Here is a 9,954-nt window from a genome sequence, read left to right on the forward strand (position 1 = left end):
GGCAACCCCTAAAAACTCATCTCTTACGGGAAGCCTATCCCACCTCTCCCTAACAACTGAACTTTTACTTTCTCCATCAACTCATCCCCCATAGTTATTATCTTTTATATCACTTACCCTTCTCTCTTAGATTGTAAGCTCTCACAAGCATGGCCCTCCTAACCCTGTTGTACTGAATTGTGTTGTTACTGTACCGTTTCCCTTTATTTTGTAAAGCGCTGCACAGTCTGTTGTGCTAGATAAAGTATAGTAATAATAATATTCATCTAGTTTAATATAGTAACCTGTCCAGGGCGTACTCTAATTGTGAGGACACTATAGCGTGGGTGCTGTAATGATAATAAGAACATTATCTTTCTTGTTAAAAAAATATGACATGGAGATCAGGCCTGAAGAGGGGGTCACCAGAAATACAGACACACATAACAGCTGACATGATAGCTGAACATGAAGAGGTTAAGCCATCTCATTAAGCGCCTCCTGCGCAGTTAATCTGATCTGAGGGTTTCTTTTTTTTTTCATGTGAAGCTGGTGTTAAACATGCTGTCTCTCAGTAGATAATACTCATAGTAGATAAATAGGCTTAGATTGGTCTCCATGGTAGCGGCCAATGATAAACTGGGTGCTGGGTCTCACACAGCTGGACCATATACAATTTTCATTCTATAGGCTTCCTTTAATTGAAAAAAAGTATAATTAAAGGCAATCTGTGCTTTTTCAATATAATATGTTTACGTGAACGTGATCTGGTTTGATGTAACTGTGATCAATTCAGTAGAAATATTTGATCAATAGGTATTAACTCTGAAAAACGTGGTTTGAAAGCAGCTTCAATTTAAATCCAGAGTTCTCCACCGCAGTGCTTCTTTTCTCCCACAAGATACCCTCAGTTTGATGGCTAGAATCATTGTGCCCACTTCTTCTGAGCCTAGGTTGCCCTGGACCCACCCCCAGTCTGTGATTTAACAGTGAAAGCAGAAGAACCACAGTGATGAGCTCATCTCTCTGTCGCTCTGCTCTCTCTCTTGCTATCAGCAGGCTCCTTGTCATCACATAAACTGGCTCCTTGTGCTGCTTTTTCCTCTTACACTCCAGCCCTGCTGTACAGGAACTCAAGACGCTGATACCTGGTCAGATTCAGGTACTCACACTGCTTGTATTTAACGAAATCATTTTTATGATGTGTTATGATTACAGAGCTACATTAGTGTGCGGCCATTATATCTGCCTAAAGTTCAGCTTTAAATTATATATGTGCTGTATAGTCCTTAGTTCTTAACTGGTGGGTTGTGACCCAAAAGTGGGTCGCCAGACCGTGTTTATTGGGTCGCCGCATGCCTTCCACTTTTCTAGGTAAGAGGCTGCTCTGCCTCCTTTTTGCGCAGCATTGTCAGTTCTCATGCCAAGCAGCCATTCAAAATATGCTGCACAGCACCGAGTGTCAGCTTGAGGTGGGGTGGGGCTATGGCCGCGAGGAGGCTTCATCCATCCATACATGCATTGCTTACAGCTCCCTCGCGTGTCCTGTAGGTGGTGCCTGGACCAGAGTGGCATCACATTCTGGCTCCCGGCACCTCTACGGGCACGCATGGGTGCTGTACAAGCAATGCGCATATGGATGGAGCTTCATTACAGCATAGCAGCCCACAATGGACCCCAGGCTGAGGATCCACTCCAGTTGTGGTAAGGTAGGGAGACTGGTTGGACCTTAAAAATAAATCAAAAATAAAATTTTGTGTGTGGTTGTGTATGTATTTCAGTGTTTTTGAAGGCCCATTTACACTAGTACAGTGCGATAATTGCATAGTACCGTGCGATTAACTCACTGTACCATGCAATCGCACCTACCATGCATTCTGGTGTGTTGCTTTGCCATTCATTTGAATGGTACCCCAAAGGCACCTCCCACCCACAGTTCGTACGCCCACACTGAAATGCGCAGTACCCTAATGCAGTGCGATTTGGGTCACAACTTAATGACAAGGTCAAATGTGGGTCCTGAGAACCACTGCTGTATATGGTACATAGTGCAACCATATTTTTCTTAAAGTGACATTAAAGTCATACCACCCTACCAAGGACGAGGCATGTTAAGATGGCGCAGTTTGGCTATCTGGCTCCTTTGGGACCCATATACGCTAGTTTGTGTCCTCCCGTTACCCTGAGGAGAACTATGGGGAAAAACACTGACCCCATAGTTCTCCTTTAAATCATGCTACTTGATTCGATCATCTTCTTCTTTCCAGTAGTTTTTAGATGTCCCTCCAGTGCTCGGTGCAGGTCCCAAATCCAGCGCTGGCTTCTCTGTCCTCCTCTCTTCTGACGTCCCATGGAGTCTGTGCGGGTGCACGCTGCTCCATAGACTTACCTTTTGTCTCTCCTCGTCTCCCGGCCGAACATCTGAAGTGCGCATGGTTCTCAACTGGTGGGTCACGACCCAAAAGCAGGTCACATCTCTGTGTTCAATGGGTCGCCATGTGCCTTCCACTGAGCTAGGTGAGAGGCTCCTGTAGCGGTGCCTGGACCAGAGTCCCCAAGATCCATTGCAGCCGCCCGAGACTCTTCAGATGTTCGAACTGGAGCGCGCAGCGAAGACACAGGTAAGTTTAAACTCTTTTTAAAAGTTTTTTTTATCTTTTATGTTTTTGCATATATCTACTGCTTGCTAGCAGTAGATATATACAAAAACCGCTAAGGGTTTAATAACCCTTTAATACAGTGTTATTTCACAGTGCAACTCCGAATGTAATCTCTGATTCACACATATGTGTTGCAGTAATGCACAGTAAAACACACAGGTGTTGTGCATTGCTGTTTATTTTGAATGGCACCCCACTGCGCTGGTACAGTAGCGGGCAATGCTGTGCATTGGCAAGATAAAGGTTTCAATCAATCCCTATCCAAACGTAGAAAAAAAAAGTTTGGGCTTTAGATACTCTTTATTACAATAACAAGCATGCTTGTACTTCTCAGAGGTCCGATATTGTTCTATGTACAATCCTTGTTTTATTGATTGCATGTAATAATCTACTTTTTTGAGGTTGTGGATTTGGGGTTCTTGGGGTTTTCATGAGCTGTAAGCCATAATCATCACAATTATGACAAATCACGGCTTGAATTATCTTGCTTTGCATGTAATGAGTCTATCTCATATATTAGTTTCACCTTTTAAGTTGCATTAGTGAAATAAATGAACTTTGCACGATATTCTAATTATTCGAGTTTCACCTGTATGTGCTGTTTGAGGGTGAACTGGCTCGGGCTGGCCTCCCACGTAGTGGGGCTATACTCGGCCGCTCGTCTCAACACATTGTTCCCTTCTCATTTTGTTTTTGTGTGTTGTTAGTCATTTATATTCACCATAAAATGCCTTAAGGGCAGGGACATGTACCTGACTTGATCTTACAACTTGTTAACATGTTTTAAATATGTTCCTCACTGTCTATGATTCAAATATCGTGTGAGACCATGTGGCCTCCGCATGTTCTCCTTTGCTATGTACCCCACCCTTTTTGTCCACAAATGAAGAATTAAAAAATAAAAATAAAAAATGACAATATGGTAAATATCATGATAATAATTTATAATACACGGTCGCTGACAATACACTATACTCCAGTCTCCCTGTATGGTGTATCTAAACCCCAAAATAAAAAAAGTGATACATTGGAACTTACCAACCCTTAAATGTGGTGGCTGCATTAGTTTTCTTTTCTTTGGCCTTTTTCCCTTTTATTTTCACCTGGCGATCTGATCACTTCCTGTCTAAAGGTAACCATACACCTTGCGATTATCATTAGATTTTTTTTGTGCCTTCATCGAACCGGCGTATGATTTCCGCTCGAATACCCCATCATGCACAGACCAATGTCGTTTTGATTATCGTTTGTTAGCAATACTAACTCACCGAATTTTGTCATTCGACAGAACGGATTTTTGTTTGCGCATGTGCAGTATTCATGTTGCAATTTTTTTGGGGGGATGAAAACGCCACTAATCCATCGATTTTCGTTCGATTCGAAAAAAGTTTTCCAGCCTGACAACTGATGAAGGAAATTCGGCCAGGAGTACTGTAATTGTGATCATTCACTTCCCATCAACTGCCCGATTATCGTATGAAAGACCATTCGTGGACAATTTCAGAGCGATAATCGATAGGTGTATGGGCACCTATATGGCGACTCAGGGATTCCAACCTGGAATAAGTCATTTTAGGGAGGTGCCCTTCTCATTTCAGGGAGGTGCCCTCTGTCCCCACCCGCGGAGGGGGGGGGGGCCTTGGTGCAACAACAAGGAAGAGAGCACCCCCCTGAAATGATGGCAGATAGCAAAGAAGCTAATGCTTCCCTTGCTATATGCTGTTTTTTTTAGTATTCTGACAGCTGCTGCCGTCAGAATATTAAAAAAAAACTAGCATAGGAATAAATAGCTAGATTGCTATTGGCTGTTTCAATTTGCACTAGACAATAGCAAACTGACTATTGTACCCACCACTGCTGCTGTCAGTCAGTAAAGGAGGATCTGATCTAGAAGTTCAGGTCCACCTCTGCTGATTGACAGCACCCGTGGGCGGGTGCAATAGCTAGTCTGCTATTTCAATTTGCAAAAGCCAATAGCAATCTAGCTATTCGTTCCTATGCCATTTTTATGTTTTTTTTCTGACTGACGGTGGCCGGCGGCCCCAATGTAAAAAAAAAAACAGAGCACAGAAAGGTTTACTCTGCTAGATAAAGCAGAGTAAACCTTTCAGGGAGAAAATGTTTCTCTCCCGGGTGTCCGGGAGCCGCTATCTAATAGCAGGAGACTCCCAGAACATTCGGGAATGTTGAGATGTCTCTGACTCCATTCTTTAGGGGAGCGATGGAACCCCCTTGGACAGCACCATTGTGACCCTGTGGGGAAGGTGGTGTTAGATGGACTAGCAGATTTAAATGGACTTGACTAACAAATGAAATCTGAACTCCATTTTCAGCAGTTACAACAACAGTTTGTTTTTCCTCTTGGCATAAAGGTTTTACATAAATGAATAAAAGCGGACCATTGTAAGCATCCCTGTCAGTGTTAAATGGTTTGTATCAACCCTCTAACTTTTTCTGGACAGCTTAGTCTGGTAAAGGAAGATGAAAAATAAGAGACTACTGACCAGATCACCAGATGAAACTTAAGAAAAACTAAAAAAAGAAAATTAAATGCAACCACCACATCTAGGAATTGGTAAGCTGCAATATGAAATATTTGCTTTTGGGTTTAGATACGCTTTACGTTTCTTTGTACTTCTACTAAAGGAACTCGGCAGCATTCTATTTTAAGGGTGAGCCCTGCCGATGTAGTGTTGCATCACTGATAATCTGTTATTAGTGTCTGTCTGTGTATATGACCTGCCCCAGACAGCCTGCTCCCTGCCTACCGCTAATCTGACTCAAGTGCTCTTTCAACTGACTCACTCTGCATTACCCTGTCACCACTGAAAGCTCTCACAATGCTACTCTGACAGCTCAGCCCAATAGAGACTGACTGCAGCCACAAGGGGTCCCCGGCTGCTCTGCCTGCCGATTGTGACTTCAACTCCACAACACCTTATTAGACTCCGGAGATGCTGCTTTATTTTATCTTGGATCCCATTCCATCTCTTGCCACATCATGAGCATGAGGAACTGACACCACTACCAAAGCTGCACCGGGGGGAGGTTGTGCCCGGCCAGCCTCTGCCACCGTGCCAACTCTGAGATCAATACCAATTTTGGAAGGAGCAGACAAAACCAAAACACTCTATTAGCTTCTTCTTGTTTTTTTTTTTTTTCCTCCCCATCATCACTGATCTGATTGTTGTATCACAAGTAAGTTGCTTATTTTCATTACAGACTAGTCAGCAGGACCGATTGGTTCAAAACTGTTGAAAATGTTTACTTTTACGTGTATTCTTGCGTCATAAGCTGGCCATAGATTTAAAGGAAATCTGTCATATGGGATACATGATCATCTGCCATGCTTATTGTTTGCCAGTTTCCTTGGAGTCACCGACTTGGAATGAGGATGCTGAGGCAGTTATCTGACTTTCCTACAAGCTGGTTCTCTGACTTTCCTGCATTCTTGCTCCTGATCGGGGACTCAGACTATTGAAGCCAAAATGTTAACCTAACAGCCAGTAAATTAGCATTTTCAGAAGGAGAATAGTGGCAGCCCCTGTATTTATTTCATGTCAGGTTTATTTTATAGTATTGTCAGGAAACAAGTTTACAGTCTGATGGTATCTCCCCTATGGTCTACGTGCACACTGGTCTATGTGCTGAGCAGTTTTATTCTGGAGGACCGGTAGGCCGCCATAGACTTTCACCTAGAGTAATCAGTTAGGGTGATCTGCTGGTACCCAGAGATGTCTAAATCCGTGGTTCTCAACTGGTGGGTCTTCCACTGAGCTAGGTGAGAGGCTCCTCAGCCTTCCCCTAGCACAGCACTGTCAGTTCTCATGCAGAGCAGCCATTCAAAATATGTAGTCCAGCGCCAAATGTCAGCTTGAGATGGGGTGGAATGGGGGTATGGCTACAAGGGAGCTCCATCCATATGTGCATTGCATAGAGCTCCATTCTGTGACCTGTAGAGGTACCTGGACCAGAGTGGCATCACATTCTGGCACCCAGCACCTCTACAGGGCGCACGAGGGAGCTGTGCAAGCAATGCACATATGGATGGATGATATGTCATTGCATTGCGTTGCATTGCCATTGTCCACCCGCACCGGAACATGCGGTGCTGCAATGCCGTGTGTTTCACTGTGGTGCAACTTGGGTTGCAATTAATGACCAAGGACAAATGTGGGTCATGAGGTTACACAGATTGAGAACCACTGGTCTAGATCATCTATCAAAGTGAAAACACCAGTTTTGAGTGGGCAGATCCTTTAACCCCTTCATGACTGAGGCCTTTTTTTTTTTTTTTCATTTTTTGCACCCATGTTATATTCCACATTTTAGGCCTGAAAATGACTTAAAACCCCCCAACATTATATATTTTCTGAATGCCAAGACCCTATACAATATAATGGTGGTAGTTGCAAATTTTTATCTTGCGCAATATTAGCGCAATTCCTTATTAAATGAAATGCCCCAAAACACAACAAAATACCAATTTTTTACATTAAATATAAAATATGAGGTTACAACGAGTAAAACGATACCCAACATGCCCAGTTTACAAATTGCGAGAGAGGCAACGGACCTCGGGAAGCACGACGGGGTTGTCCGGCGGGGGGGCGGCCCCTTCTTCGGGACAGTCGGCTTTACAAGTTTAAACAGACTCAGTCACGTCAGTCACGAAGGGGTTAAATATGCATGCTTATTGCTTGCCATGCAGCTGAGTTATCAGTAGCCTGATGCCAGCTTGTCTGAATGTTGCATCTGTCACACAAGATGCATAGCTCCCGATTCGCCCTCATTTAAACAGACTGTCCCTCTTTAGGAACCAAATCCATCTGTCCCCCTTTCTTCTCCAGTTGTCCCCCTCTTTTGATCTGATGTATAGACCTCTATAACATGTATTACCGGTATTTAAATACTGAATGCATTATACAGTAAACTCCCCGTTATCCGGCATCCACGGGGATTGGTCGATTCCGGATAAATGTAGTTTCTGGTTGATTAACACATGCCATACCCCATACTATATCATATCATAACATTTAACTCTGTATTGACTTCATATTAATATTGAAATGCAGCGATTAAAAGCAAATTAAGACAAATAGACACACAATCCTATACATGGCGCAGATCAGCAGAACAATGAACACACAGGATTTTTGGTTTTTTTGCCCACGCACTTACAGGCATCATGTTCCCAAACAGCTCTAACTCTCTATGCTCAGCTTCCCTGAACTTCCTGTCCATTACAATATCAAAAGGAATAGAACATATCCCAGCAGCTGTCCATCCACTAGCTTGGAGAAGAGAGAACTGGGGAGCAGGGAGGAGGAGAGTGTCTTGCCTTGCTGTGTCTGTCTATTTGTGGAGACACACAACTTACTAGCACACACAAGGTTGGCTCCATAGGACCCTGCAAGAGAAAGGAGTCACCCTAAACAGGAAGTCAGGACCAGTGCACAGGGGACCAGCTGATTCTGCAGGAAACTAAGGGGGTATTCACAAAGGAGCCGAATGATCCAGCCGTAGCTTCGGCTGATCCTTCGGCTCTCTTCGGCCGCAGGAGCCCTTCGGTTCAGTCGAACCGAAAGGCTGCTGTACGGGCTATTCACTATAGGGGCCGAGCGACTCAGCTGAGCCAAAGGCATGTGCTTCGGCTCGACTGAACCAAAGTGTCAGCTTAAACAGGGCGAACGGCCTGCCGAAGGGCTGGCCGTAAGCCCCGCAAATGACAGCTGGGCGATGCCAGCCGTGATCTCACAGCTGGCTCTGCCCAGTTGTAATGACAGATCAGTGTCCCCAAATTACTTGGGGACACTGATCTGTTTTTAAACATTAACAATTGGGCGGAGCTGGCCGTGAGGTCATGGCCGGCTCCGCCCAGTTGTAATTCATTGGCCGGGACCTGCTACCCAATAGGAAACCGTTTTTATTTTAAATTTTAAAAAAATCTTTATTCATTTTTTTAGATTTAATATTCATTTACATTTTAAAAAATATTTTTGCAACTTCTTTTTTTTTAAACTTTTGTCACTGTTTTGTATTCTGCTCTTTACCACGGAGGTACTGAACAGAATAGCCGAGAAGAAAGCTGCTCGGCGGCATTTGGCTATTCACTCACTGCCGTTCAGCCCCATGTGCAACTTGCTCGGTGGATGTCATTCTGATGAAGTTGTCATTGCCCTAGGTAATGCCCACTTGTGACGCTGAGGCTCTATAGGAAGTGAATGTACATGTGACGCTGAGGCTCTATAACTGAAAGAACCAACATCTAATGAATGAAGGGGCAGGCAAGGGACAGTCAGGCTGGGGAGGAAAGATTTGGATGATGCTGGACATCCTTCAGCCAGCAAATGAGGTGGGCTCTATCTGACTTGCTGCAGCTTCTAATGCACATTGTGAGGAGCTCTCAGTGTTCACTGAAATCAAGATAAGTAATTTCAGTCCAGGAGAGGAGCCGGTATAACTGTGCAATAGTGAAGCCGGAGTTCAGCTTTAAGCCAAGTCAATTTTTGTGCAGGGTATAAAAAAGTATCTCATTCCAAATCCCTACAGATAGATGTTCCGTCGCCATCTTACAGTACCGATATCTGGGTGTCAATACCCAATTATTTGCAATTCACCTCCTGACATCCAATCCTGCGTTGCGATATTTACAGATGCATTGGCATTGGCACTGTGCTCAGCGAATAGTTGGCGAACAGGCCGTGGAATCTTCTCGGCAAACATCTGCCGGTGTGTAGCCGGAGTTGGTAAATTTCCATCTTAAATAAAAAAGTCAGAAGTGTATTTTTCTGAGATCTCCCAGAACTTTGTGTCCTCTGACAGCCAGAGCGGAAGATGATCAGCGCTTTGTTTGTATTGCAGTTGGAAATAGGTCAATCTGTATAGATGGTGTAATCTGCTTGTTGTATTGTGTTCAACACATTGATTTTCATAAAGAGGAAACAAGGATGAGATAGAGACTCAGTGCCAACGCCAAAGATACCAAATCATTCCTATTTATTTACTGGAATAATACAATCCCAACATTTCCCAACACCCAATCCAGCTACCTGACAAAGAGGACCCAACTCAAACCTTCTCCTAATATTTCTATCGAACGCAGGGTGATCTCTCTCTCTCTCTCTGTATGTCTCTCTCTCTCTGTATGTCTCTCTCTCTCTCTGTATCTCTCTCTGTATGTCTCTCTCTCTCTCTCTCTGTATCTCTCTCTCTCTCTGTATCTCTCTCTCTCTTTATCTCTCTCTCTCTCTCTCTGTATCTCTCTCTCTCTGTATCTCTCTCTCTCTCTCTCTCTGTCTCTCTCTCTCTTTCT

At 43.9% G+C, this 9,954-nt stretch overlaps 1 protein-coding gene across 2 annotated transcripts in view; it reads left to right on the plus strand.

Annotated features, from left to right (window-relative positions):
- The first annotated feature begins 5,470 nt into the window (after positions 1-5,470).
- The window catches only part of RD3 (retinal degeneration 3), a 27,780-nt gene continuing 23,296 nt past the window's right edge, over positions 5,471-9,954 (plus strand). The window contains exon 1 of one of the 2 annotated variants that reach the window (XM_018554807.1): positions 5,471-5,841. The gene's annotated coding sequence lies outside the window, so the exon portion shown is untranslated. The remainder of the gene's footprint in view (positions 5,842-9,954) is intronic. The other variant, XM_018554733.1, reaches the window with a different exon arrangement.

This window comes from Nanorana parkeri, unplaced genomic scaffold, assembly GCF_000935625.1.
Source record: "Nanorana parkeri isolate BGI_ZX_2015 unplaced genomic scaffold, ASM93562v1 scaffold1, whole genome shotgun sequence".
NCBI classification, from domain to species: domain Eukaryota; kingdom Metazoa; phylum Chordata; class Amphibia; order Anura; family Dicroglossidae; genus Nanorana; species Nanorana parkeri.